The sequence below is a fragment of the Macrobrachium rosenbergii genome, chromosome 52, assembly GCF_040412425.1.
Source record: "Macrobrachium rosenbergii isolate ZJJX-2024 chromosome 52, ASM4041242v1, whole genome shotgun sequence".
Taxonomy (NCBI): Eukaryota; Metazoa; Arthropoda; class Malacostraca; order Decapoda; family Palaemonidae; genus Macrobrachium; species Macrobrachium rosenbergii.
In genome coordinates this window covers 5,959,592-5,972,091 of record NC_089792.1, presented here as the reverse complement: position 1 = coordinate 5,972,091, position 12,500 = coordinate 5,959,592, and the positions used below count along the sequence as shown (strand labels likewise).

General features: G+C 34.7%; 1 protein-coding gene and 1 pseudogene across 1 annotated transcript in view; both read left to right on the top strand.

The window, feature by feature from the left end:
- LOC136833662 (dopamine receptor 1-like) overlaps positions 1 to 12,500 on the top strand; it is a 462,462-nt gene that overhangs the window by 347,972 nt on the left and 101,990 nt on the right. The window lies entirely within an intron of this gene.
- LOC136833824 (dopamine receptor 1-like) overlaps positions 11,036 to 12,500 on the top strand; it is a 19,355-nt pseudogene continuing 17,890 nt past the window's right edge.

Here is a 12,500-nt window from a genome sequence, read left to right as displayed (position 1 = left end):
AATTCTACCAAAACTGTCAGTAAATTCTACCAAAACTGCATGGAAATCCTACCAAAACTGTCAGTAAATTCTACCAAACTGTCGGTAAATTGTACAAAACTGTCAGTACATCCTATCAAAATTGTCAGTAAATTCTTCCAAAACTTTCAGTATATTCTGCCAGAATTGTCAGTAAATTCTACAAAATTGTCAGTAAATGCTGCCAAAACTGTCAGTAAATTCTAGCAAAACTGTGGTAAATTCTGCCCAAACTGTCAGTAAATTCATCCAAAACTTTTAGATTATTCTGCCAAATTTTTCAGTAGATTCTGCCAAAACTGTCAGTAAAATTCTACCAAAACTGTCGGTAAACTCTACAAAAACTGTCATTAAATTCTGCCAAAACTGTCAGTAAATGCTACCAAAACTGTCAGGGTAAATTCTTCCAAAAACTTAAAGTTTTTTCTGCCAAAATTGTCAGTAAATTCTGCCCAAGCTTTCAGTAAATTCTACCAAAACTGTCAGTAAATTCTTCCAAAAACTGTTAGTATATTCTGCCAAAATTGTCATAAATTCTGCCAAAACTTTCAGTAAATGCTACCAAAACTGTCCTAAATTCTAAAAACTGTCAGTAAATTCTTCCAAAACTGTCAGCAATTCATACCAAAATTGTCAGTAAATTCTTTCCAAAACTTTCAGTATATTCTGCCAAAATTGTCAGTAAATTCTACAAAATTGTCAGTAAATTCTGCCAAAACTGTCTGTAAATGCTAGCAAAACTGTGGGTGAATTCTACCCAAACTGTCAGTAAATTCATCCAAAACTTTTAGATTATTCTGCCAAATTTTTCAGTAGATTCTGCCAAAACTGTCAGTAAATTCTACCAAAACTGTCGGTAAACTCTACAAGAACTGTCACTAAATTCTGCCAAAACTGTCAGTAAATGCTACCAAAACTGTCAGTAAATTCTTCCAAAAACTTTAAGTTTTTTCTGCCAAAATTGTCAGTAAATTCTGCCCAAGCTTTCAGTAAATTCTACCAAAACTGTCAGTAAATTCTTCCAAAAACTGTTAGTATATTCTGCCAAAATTGTCAGTAAATTCTGCCAAAACTTTCAGTAAATGCTACCAAAACTGTCGGTAAATTCTACAAAAACTGTCAGTAAATTCTTCCAAAACTGTCAGCAATTCATACCAAAATCGTCAGTAAATTCTTCCAAAACTTTCAGTATATTCTGCCGAAACTGTCAGTAAATTCTACAAAATTGTCAGTAAATTCTGCCAAAACTGTCTGTAAATGCTAGTAAAACTGTGGGTAAATTCTACCCAAACTGTGGGTAAATTCATCCAAAACTTTTAGATTATTCTACCAAATTTTTAGTAGATTCTGCCAAAACTGTCAGTAAATTCTACCAAAACTGTCGGTAAACTCTACAAGAACTGTCACTAAATTCTGCCAAAACTGTCAGTAAATGCTACCAAAATTGTCAGTAAATTCTTCCAAAAACTTTAAGTTTTTTCTGCCAAAATTGTCAGTAAATTCTGCCCAAGCTTTCAGTAAATTCTACCAAAACTGTCAGTAAATTCTTCAAAAACTTTTAGTATATTCTGCCAAAATTGTCAGTAAATTCTGCCAAAACTTTCAGTAAATGCTACCAAAACTGTCGGTAAATTCTACAAAAACTGTCAGTAAATTCTTCCAAAACTGTCAGCAATTCATACCAAAATTGTCAGTAAATTCTTCCAAAACTTTCAGTATATTCTGCCGAAATTGTCAGTAAATTATACCAAAATTGCCAGTAAATTCTGCCAAAACTTTCAGTAAATGCTACCAAAACTGTGGGTAAATTCTACAAAAACTGTCAGTAAATTCTTTCCAAAACTGTCAGCAATTCATACCAAAATTGTCAGTAAATTCTTCCAAAACTTTCAGTATATTCTGCCAAAATTGTCAGTAAATTATACCAAAATTGCCAGTAAATTCTGCCAAAATTGTCAGTAAATGCTACCAAAACTGTGGGTAAATTCTACCAAAACTGTCAGTAAATTCATCCAAAACTTTTAGAATATTCTGCCAAATTTGTCGGTAAATTATACCAAAACTGTCAGTAAATTCTGCCAAAATTGTCGGTAAATTCTACCAAAACTGTCATGAAATTCCACCAAAACTGTCATGAAATTCCACCAAAACTGTCAGTAAATATTACCAAAACTGTCGGTAAATTCTACCAAAACTGTCAGTAAATGCTACCAAAACTGTCGGTAAATCATACCAAAACTATCAGTAAATTCTACCAAAATTGCCAGTAAATCCTACCAAAACTGTCAGTAAATTCTGCCAAAACAGTTGCCAAATTTAGAATTTTCATCACATTTGCTGTGTGTTTGCAGTATAGAATCCTCATCTCCCTAGTTATATTTGTCATGTATGCTGTTTAATATTTCATATCAATAAACCGTGCCAGAGTCACTGTTCGTCGGCATACAACTGTAAACATTTGCATTAATCTTTCGATTTTCCGAATGCAAATCCAACTTTAAGTCGCAGCTGAATATCAGATTGTTTTAGAGAATGGTATTTACACTTGTAAGCCCGAAGCTTAAGTTACAAAAGCATTAAACGTTTTACAAGTTCAAATTGTGGTTTAGTAGATATGCACTGGAGCTGTTAAATGTAAAGTTAAATGTTTGTGTTAACGCTTATTAAAACGTTTCCCATATTAATATTTGAATTTTGCTGGCTGCGTATTTTAATATTAAAAAGTTGCAGGCTGTTTAGGAATAAAAATATAAAGGTTTAAAGGATTATGTTCAGCCTCTTATATATCTCTTTAACGTAATTTGACTCAGACACACATTATATATGTGTATGTATATATATATATATATATATATATATATATATATATATATATATATATATATATATATATATATATATATATATATATATATATATATATATATATATATATATATATATATATATATATATATATATATATATATATATATATATATATATATATAATATAAAACATCAAACATGTGGGCGCTCATGTGCACACACGCAAGCGCTCATTTAATTAACTCCGCTCCTTTCGCTTTAGTGATGAGGAGAAGAGAAATGGAATAATAGCCTCCTTTGAAACGAAGAGAGGTGAAAGGTCACGCCGCTTTGCCCCGAAAGGTCATTGTGCGGTAAATCTCATGAGCCTTGTCAATCATTCAGCTCGAGTCCCGGAAGCATATGTGGTCCCAATTCCTGAAATATTAATCTGATTATCGTCCCAAATAATACCGGTTTTAAGAAAGCAGCTTTTATGCGGGAATATTTATTGATTCTGGTTAGTGTCCGCATCGCTCTATTGGTCTGAAAAGCTTATTGAAATGAAGAAAATTCTCATTTTGTAGTTTCATGAATCTTTCGTTTTTGTTCATTATTTTTTCAATTCTCATTTATGAATAGTTCATTCCTACTAGAATTTTCATTCTAAAACATTTTTGTCACAAAAAAATGTTGGAGTAGTTTTCCTCTGTTTTTTTTTTTTCAAAAATGTTGGACTAACATTCCTCTTTTTTTTTAAATGTTGGACTAACATTCCTCTTTTTTTTTTTAATGTTGGACTAACATTCCTCTTTTTTTTAAATGTCGGACTAACATTTCTCTCCTTTTTTTCAAAAATGTTGGACTAACATTCCTCTTTTTTTCCGGAAATGTTGGACTAACATTTCTCTTTTTTTCAGAAATGTTGGACTAACATTTCTGTTTTTTCAGAAATGTTGGACTAACATTCCTCTTTTTTTTTTCAAAAATGTTGAACTAACATTCCTCTTATTTTCCAAAAATCTTGGACTGACATTCCTCTTATTTTCCCATCTACATTCCACAAATGCACACTTTATTGGCAATTAATTATTGTATGGCATGCCTTTGGTATGGGGAAAATAGTTGATTTTTAGATTATACTGCCATTAAAAAAATTATCATATACTTTTTCCAGTCAGATGAAATCCAGATTTTTGTGCGAACTTCATGTAAAGCCTAATATGATTCAGCTAAAAGACCAAGACTAATTATGCTTTGGTCTTTGGAAGCAACAAATAGAATGCCAAGAATGGAAGAGATTTTTTTATATAGAAAAAACTAGACAATGAGAAACATGGATAATGAATTTCAGCGATTTTAAAAATCTCAGAAGTTTCATTAGTAAATCTAGACGTCAAGATATTATAATTGTATTTTTTTTATTATACCCCTTTCATAGTAAATGAATACTTTTTTCTGGTCGTTATTCGTTAAAAAGTATAACCACCAGTAGCTTCTTTTCCATACACGCAAAATATTCGTAGAAATCGTATCATGTATTTTCTTTTATCCACTTTGACGATGACATACCTGTGTACTGACTCTAGATGGAAGGGTGACAAAAAGAAAATTAAAAGAAATTGAGGAAAACAAAACGATAAGACATCGTCTTTCCCTCTGCCTCCTTTGCTAACTGAATTATTCTCAACCATTGTAATTTTTTGTTGCGTGAAACCTCCATGATAATCATTTTCTTTAAAGGACAATTCTTTTCCCGATGCCTCTTTTAATAACCATTGGTACTTGAGCTCAAAATGACTTCTCGTGACGTAAGTTTTAGTTTTCCGTAAAAGAAAACTATTGCGCCGGCTTTGTCTGTCCGTCTCCACTTTATTCTGTCCCTCCTTTTTCTCTCCGCACTTTTTCTGTCCGCCCTCAGATCTTAAAACCTACTGAGGCTAGAAGGCTGCAAATTGGTATGTTGATCATCCACCCTCCAGTCATCAAACACACCAAATTGCAGCCCTCTAGCCTCAAGTAGTTTTATTTTATGTAGGGTTCAAGTTAGCCATAATCGTGCTTCTGGTAACGATATAGTATAGGCCACCACAGGCCGTAGTTAAACTTTCATGGGCCGCTGCTCATGCAGCATTTATACCAAGACCACCGAAAGATGGATCTATTTTCAGTGGCCATGATTCTACGCTGTAACGGCTGCGCAGAAACTCGATTGCGCCGAGGAAACTTCGGCAACTAGAACTTAAAATATGTAAACAGGTTTTATAGAAAAAAAAAACAGGTTATAGCAGCCCGGGGCGATATTTCCCCAGCTTTAACCCGGGATTTATGGGAGTTTATGTGGGCCTATGGTTGGGATAGCTCCCAAGAAATATTTTATTCTGATTTCACGCCGTTGCCCTTCCACCAACCCAGCATTTCCTCCGAAGGGCGAGGCAGGGAGGCGCAAGATTTCTTAGGAAAGGCAGAACGAGATTTTTTTTTACCGCGTCGCTTATGCTACCTAGAACTTAAATGAGATGTATTTCTTTGGGATGTTTCAGTTATGGAACCATTTGTTACATATATATATATATATATATATATATATATATTATATATATATATATATATATATATATATATATATATATATATATATATATATATATATATATATATATATATATATATATATATATATAAACATATATATATATATATATATATATATATATATATATATATATATATATATAAAATATATATATATATATATATACATATATATATATGTCACATCCATCGGGGACATTTATATCTACAAATATAAAGCCAAAATTTTCGTGTAAAACCCAATTCACTCTACCTTGGGAATGACTTACGTCAAAGGGGACTTATCAGTGATAATTCCTCTTGGGTGTAAATTATCCCCGAGCTAAAGTGAATGGATGGGAAACTCTTTTAGCCTCTTCCATTTCCTCTTTTATTCACTCTGTCTTGTCATCCAATCCATTAACCATATTCTTTTGGCTTCTTTCCCTCAGTCGAAGAAGACGTATCTCGGATATTGTCGCTGGAGACTGGAGTTATTCCGTTAGGCGCATGCGCGAATGGCGTTTCTCTCGGTCTTCAAGGATCTGGAGTCTTAGGGATTCCAAATTGTTTTCAGGCCAAACCCCGAAGATTTTAAATCAGTTCAACTTCGCCTTAGAAGTCAAATTTTTATTTATTACGCAACAAAACTAGAAGTAACAAAAATTGTCGCTAAATTCAGATAAATAAAAGAATGACGCCAGGAAAAGGAATGATTAAATATGAAATGTAAATTGAGGGTAAATGATCATTATCTTATCTTTTTCTGCTGCCTTCGGGTTCTTTATTTAATGTATGTTTATAATTGGCTCTTAATCTTGCTAACCTTTTTCTGTTACGTATTTCATCATTTTTATTCACTAGAATACTCGTCTTTCAAGCTGAGAGAAGTGTGTAGGTCTTTAGGTTTTTATTTTTTTTGCGAATGTTTATCCTTTACTTCAAAGGACCTATAAAGACTGATGTTTCTTTTAACTAAAACCTTTGAAATTTTATTCATGATCTGCCTTCCGAAAAAAAGAATTCAAAGGCTTCTTTCTCAACGTCAAAAGTTTGTGTGTGTGTGTGTGTGTGTGTGTGTGTTTTAGTTTTCTGTAAAAAAACTATTGAGATGCGGCTTTTTGTCTGTCCGTCCGCCCTCAGATCTTAAAAACTACTGAGGCTAGAGGACTGCAAATTGGTGAGTTGATCATCCACCTTCCAATTATCAAACATACCAAATTGCAGCCCTCTAGCCTCAATAGTTCTTATTTTATTTAAGGTTAAACCTTCAGGAGATGCCAAATTCCTGCCGTTGCCACTTGCATGCCCCGAGCAGGGCCAAGCTTCGTCCGTCCTGACCGACGAGCCCAAGAAACCTCTGATAGCGCCTGACTCTGCCCTGTGCCAGCGCCAGGCGCTACGCTGATCTCCATTCACGGGATCCAACTCAGGACCCCTCTCTTCCCCGGCCTGGCACCGCTATTTTATTTAAGGTTAAAATTAGCCGTGATCGTGCGTCTGGCACAGCTATAGATGCCAAAAACACAGGCCACCCCCGGGCTGTGGGTGAAAGTTTCATGGGCCGCGGCTGAGAGTTTCATACAGCATTATACGCTGTACAGAAAACTCTATTGCGCCGAGGAAACTTTGGCTCCTTTTTTTTTTTCTTTTTTTTTTTCTTTTTTTTTTTTTTTTTTTTTAAGATCATCCAGTGATATCAATCTAGCCTTCCTCATGTCTGGGGGAACTCTGGGGAGACTTAGGCCATTCCCCGACATATCTTCTAAGAGACTTTCAGCTGTGCTTCGCATAAGTAAACGACCCTAACTCTTTAAGTGTAGTTCACTGTTTCCTTAAAAGTTTCTTATCTTATCTAACTGGTCCGTTTCGGTTGTTTTCGATGATGCTGCATGTGACCTTCCGCTTATCTCTAGTGGCCCCTCGGTAGTTGTAATACCATTTCTTTTGCCACAAATGCTGCGTAGAAGTTATAAATTTGAGAAGATTGCAATCTGACCAGTTCTTCATATATTCTTGTTTTAATGAATTTTTCTGCCGTTTCGTGTTTATAGAGTGATTCTTTACTCTAAGATATGTTCCTTTTTATTAGTGTTCTGTAAAAGAAAAATATATTTTACCGGCTTTGTCTGTCCGTCCGCACTTTATTCTGCCCGCACTTCTTCTGTCCGTCCTCAGATCTTAAAAACTACTGAGGCTAGAGGGCTGAAAACTGGTATGTTGATCATCCACCCTCCAGTCATCAAACGTACTAAATTGCAGTTCTCTTGCCTCAATAGTTTTTATTTTATTTAAGGTTAAAGTTAGCCATAATCGTGCTTCTGGCAACGATATAGGATAGGCCACCACCGGTCAGTAGTTAAAGTTTCATGAGCAGCGGCTCATAAAGCATTATACCGAAACCACCGAAAATAGATCTATTTTCGGTGGCCTTTGATCATACGATGTACAGAAAACTCGATTGCACCGAAGAAACTCCGGCGCATTTTTTACTTCTTTTTTTTCTTCCCTTCCATAGGGTCTCAATATATTTCCCCTTTAGTTTCCCCTCAACGAGGAGCTCATTTTCAACATGTCTGCGCGCGGCAGGACTCGAACACATTATTCTACTCAGGCTGAAGACAGCGGAAACACATCAATGAAACTTTCTTCTGCAACTTTTTTCCTCCATACCCGTTAGAGCTCTGGAGAAAGACCCATTTATTTGATAAGTGTTTTATTGTGTTTATTTTTTTTCATGATTGCCGGTTGTTACTGAGAGTCATTTGAGAATTTTTTGTTCTTGTTTTTACATAGAGGGATGAGAATGGATTTGGAAACGGGCAGTTAGTTCTGAGAATGCTCCAAAAGATGGGTAGACAATGTTTTTGTATATAACTGTTCCACGGTTTGTATGTGATTCATACACATGTACCAAATGCAAACGTTGTGGAGGTCTCTCTCTCTCTCTCTCTCTCTCTCTCTCTCTCTCTCTCTCTCTCTCTCTCTCTCTCTCTATATATATATATATATATATATATATATATATATATATATATATGGTGTATATGATTCATACACAAGTAACAAAAACAAATATTATAGAGCCCTCTCTCTCTCTCTCTCTCTCTCTCTCTCTCTCTCTCTCTCTCTCTCTCGTATATATATATATATATATATATATATATATATACAATATATATATATATATATATATATATATATATATAATGTGTGTGTGTGTGTGTGTGTGTGTGTGTGTGTGTGTGTGTGTGTGTGTGTGTGTGTGTGTGTGTGTAGTAATGATAACCCATTGTGAGGCTATTGGCATCAACATTGGAAGAGCTGGCCGTCGGTTAGTTGACTGTTGTGGGTCGCAGCTGTGATAGGGCAAAGGGCTGGCAGCTACATCCCCCCAAAACATTTACTTAATAGCCTGTGGAAACACCCCCATTAGAGAAGAAAAGTGTATGACTGAAGAATACAGAACTTATGTATGTATGTTTGTACGTATGTGTCTATATGTATGCATGGGGGCATCTACTTTTAAAATAAAGAGGCAACCAACGGCTTTTTCCAAAACAGACTGAAGGAAAAATAAACAAAGGATGAAATGAAAGAACAGGAATTTTTGCAATTCCGAGGAGAATTTGTATTGCTGGTTTTATGTTAGTGTGCGCAGTAAGCAAAGTCATATTTGCCATTTGCAGACACATAAGGCATTTTTATTAAAGAAAAAAAGTCCGAGTGCACCACTTGCATCCACAAAATCCTGACTGCCTTCGGAATTGCAGCTGATCTGGTAGTCAGTGCTGCAGTGCGAAATGCATTGCATAAACAGAAAACTCGCTGTTTTTTAGTTTTCTGTAAAAGAAACTGTCGAGATGGCTCTTTGTCTGTCCGTCCGCACTTTTTCTGTCCGCCCTCAGACCTTAAACACTACTGAGGCTAGAGGGCTGCAAATTGGTATGTTAATCATCCACCCTCCAATCATCGAACATACCAAATTACAGCCCACTAGCCTCAGTAGTTTTTATTTTATTTAAGGTTAAAGCTACCCATGATCGTGTGTCTGTCACTGCTATGGGTGCCAACAACACAGGCCACCACCGGGCCTTGGCTGAAAGTTTCATGGGCCGTGGCTGAGAATTTCATTCAGCATTGCTCGCTGCACAGAAAATTCGACTGCGCCGAAGAAACTTCGGCGCATTTTTTACCTGTTATAGTTTGTCACTGAGGTTTTATATTTGAAGGAATTTTATCCTCTGTTTGTTATTTTTCATCTATCCTCGCCTGCCATCGGATTCATATAAGTTGTTGTTCAGTCTCTTAATTCACAGATGCTATATTGTTAACCATCCCATCATGGCGCTAAGTTCGCTACATTCAGCAACATTTAACTAAACTCATCTTAATCCACAGTAGCTTTATTTCTGAAAGTAACAATCTCTTCAAAACATCCTATACTTTCTTCTTATTTTTATCCTTTTTTTTTTTTTTTTTGAGTTGACGGTAAATGCCCACAGCTGTTATCAGTGAAGATAATCGCGATTGGCCGGATCCCGTGCTGCTCACCACCGACCCCAATGCATCGGCCAATCAGAAGCGAGATAGAGGCTTCAAATGATAACGGATGGCTGTATTTACCGCCAGCTCAAAAATAAAAATAAAAAACTAACTACTGTTCTGGGGAAAAATAAATTAATTAAATATCCACTAGTTTTTATTGCTCTTCGTATTACCTCAGCCTGTTATGTCTTCATTTTTAAACCAGTGTCTGTGATATCTTGTTAACAATTCCTTTTGTAAATCTACTATTCCAGCGTCCCCAAGGCCATTCAGTTTATTTTAAATCTTATCATTTGAACATTATACTTTTTGTCACCGGTTTTGAACGTGCCGTGTTTCACTGTATCAATTTTATAATCGTTTTGTTTTTCCTGGAAAGAGCTTCAGCAATATGTCGAGATACTAGCGTTGAATATGAAAGAATTTTTTCTCTAATTACTTTTTATTTATTTATTTATTTATTTATTTATTTATTTATTTATTTATTTATTTATTTATTTATTTATTTATTTATTATTATTATTATTATTATTATTATTATTATTATTATTATTATTATTATTATTATTATTATTTTGTTTTCTCATCTCAGATAGAATGAAATTATCTTGAAACTGGCTAATACCTCAAAAAAAAAAACCGATGGACAAAAATAAATTATATTGAAAAACCTCTTTAGCTTCTAATCTGTGATCAAAAAATTTTTTTTAGTTAGAATCTGTGATTTTGTGTTGTTAGTTTTCCACTCTTCATTTTAGATACAAATTTTTTCTCATGGAATGGAACAGAATATAGAATTTAGGCCAAAGGCTAAGCACTGCCACCTATGAAGTCATTCAGAGCTGAAAAGGAAACAGTGTAAAAAAAGTTTTCAAAGGCGTAACAGGAGGAAGACCTCACAGTTGCACCATGAAACAGTTGATAGGAGAGGGTGAAAAGAAAGATATAAGACAGGGAATATGAACGGAGGTACATTAAAAAGTGAATGTTTGCAACTAGGGTTTGCAGCTAGTGGCCTACGACAGTGCAGGCACTCCCTACCTCCTGCGCTTCCCTCATGGCGAACGGGGTATGTAAACCCACCGATGATTTGTGACCGCCGAGATCGATGTCGTTGCTTCGACCTGTCGTTGGGCACCGGAAATTGAGAGTTATTGTGTCCCAGTCACCTCTGATTCATTGGGCTTGGGCTGGTATGATGTGATATGCCTTTTCTCTCTTTGATCTTCATTGACGTTGGCTGGTATTGCTGGATGAACAACAGAAGGTGGACTTTGTTTGTATAGACACACACACACACACACACACACACACACACATATATATATATATATATATATATATATATATATATATATATATATATATATATATATATATATATTTATGGTAAGCGATCGCCTTTGTGGCATTGAATGCTTCGATACTGCCTTTTTCATATTTCCCTCACTTCTGCTTTCATTCTCTCCTCAAAATTCTTTATAAGGAAATGAGTGGAAACCACACCCCAGACTTTGTGTCCTTATCCAGAATTTTGAAGGAGATGGAAAGCAGAAGTGAGAACATATGAAAAAGTCAGTATGAAAAATATATATATATATATATATATATATATATATATATATATATATATATATATATATATATATATATATATAAATATATATATGTATGTATGTTTATATATATGTATGTATACAGTATATGTGTATTCATATATACATACTGTACATACATACTTACTTACAAATTGTAGCTTTGTTGACGTTAATTCTGCGTATGCCTGTCAGTACTGTCACGTGTTTATTTTAAAATTTAGATACTTAGAGAAAGGATCAGTACACTTGCCGTAATGTCCATATGTGATATCATATAATATGTAGTCTGTAGGCTCCTAATAGTTTCCTGAATGTACCAGTTATGAAGGATCAGAAACAGAGAAATATGACTGTTTTGGGTCCTTGCTACTCTAACGTCAACCAAACGACATCTTTCAGTATTCCATCAAATATGCTTCGTACTTTCCGACTCATATCCAGAGCCGTTAATAAGTGTCAGTCAAGTTCAAATATTTGCGTCTTGAAAGGAATTTTTGTTTCCTGCTAAATCTTTACATCTGACCAATTTTCTTTTTATTTTTATCGTTGTCCCATGATAATATTTTGTTTTATTCTCTACATGTTTCATAATCATTTTATCTCATTCCTTTGATTGTCCTCTCCCCTGTAATGTTAATTCCAAGTTCAACGGGAATTTACGTTACCGATAATTATGTACTTTCATACTGATTGATTGAATATAAGCTGATAGTATGGTCGACGTGGCAATTGCCTTTATACATGCGCAATGGAAAAGGAAAATTGTGAAAAAACACTATAGTATATATTTTCCAATCAAGTATGCTTTAAAAGTACTTCCATTCCCGACACCCGTGAAGTTGTTGCTCGTGGAGAGAGAGAGAGAGAGAGAGAGAGAGAGAGAGAGAGAGAGAGAGAGAGAGAGAGTTTTAATTGCGGTATATTTTCTGTATTTTTTTAAGAATCTTGGAATGACCTAATTTGTCCATCTGAACT